Source organism: Phalaenopsis equestris, unplaced genomic scaffold (assembly GCF_001263595.1).
Source record: "Phalaenopsis equestris unplaced genomic scaffold, ASM126359v1 Scaffold206011, whole genome shotgun sequence".
NCBI classification, from domain to species: Eukaryota; Viridiplantae; Streptophyta; class Magnoliopsida; order Asparagales; family Orchidaceae; genus Phalaenopsis; species Phalaenopsis equestris.
This window is the reverse complement of record NW_018225455.1, coordinates 9,874-11,126: the sequence shown is the minus strand read 5'-3', so window position 1 is coordinate 11,126 and position 1,253 is coordinate 9,874.

Genomic DNA, 1,253 nt, shown 5'->3' with positions numbered 1-1,253 from the left:
TCATTTGATTCTCCATGCATAATGGCACATCACCTTGGCTTGGAATTTTGACATGTTGTAGTCTCTGTCAGGGGAAGTATTCTCTAATTTTTCCAAAGTCAGAGGAGCTTCCTATACAGAGACCCATAATTTTCAAGTTATTTCACATTATTTCTTTAAGATAATCATGGAAATTAGCATATTGATTATAAAATCCTAAGAAAATTTTGGAAGATCCACCATGACTAGAGAAACCTTTGGAAATAATTTCATGGGTCAAGTCATTTAAAATATCATTAAATTTTATAAATATTAAATCACTAAGATAATTAATTTTGGAAAATATAAACATTTAAATGACTTGATTTTTGAGCTCCACTGTGATTTATGATCCATAGAACCCATCATAAAAATTTCAAAATATTTTGAGTTCATTTAACACCTTAAGTTGATTTTAAATGATAAATACCACTTTTAACATTTAAATGATTTTTAAAAAATCAAAATATAACTCAAAAAATTATGAAACTTAGTTTTTTAAGCCATTTTAAATATTTAAATAATTAAAAATCCATAAAAATCACAAAAATAAAAGAACTCATGAAAATGTTCTAATTTTCTTGCTAATCACTTAGGAACAATTAGAAATTTTTTCTTGATTTTTTAAATAAAGTTACTGAATTTCAAAGCTTAAAAATAATTTTTTTTAAAAGGCTAAAAATGAGGTTTCACTAAAATAATTCCGATAAATCAAGAAAAAATAAAAAATATATATAAAATTTGCTCCTCTGAGTTCTCTAACCCTAGGGAGATTTTTTTTAAAATATAAAATTTAATTTTCACCAACTAAAATATTTTTGTTTTTATTAAATAGCCAAGAACTTAAAATAATTCTAATAAATCACAAAGAGTTCAAAAAATCATTAAATTTTGTCCAAAGGCTTCTCTAGTCTGGGTCTACTTGCAGTAAAAATGTCAAAGGATTATATTTTACCTTGGTCAAGTTAGAAATTTTCTTAGAAAAATCCTATTTTTGCATTAAAATAATTATATAAATTAAATTAAATTTTGAAAAATCACATTTTCTCCTCTGATGTCTCAATTTACCCATTAATGGGGTAAGATAAAAATTTCAAAGTCATTTGAATTAAATTTAACAAATTATAAAGTGTTAGAGCCTTAAGGGCAAATGTGTAATTTTGGAAATTTTTCCTTAATTAACATTTAGGCTTAATTCAAGGAGGGAAAATGGGTAACCTCTAATCTTAATCCAT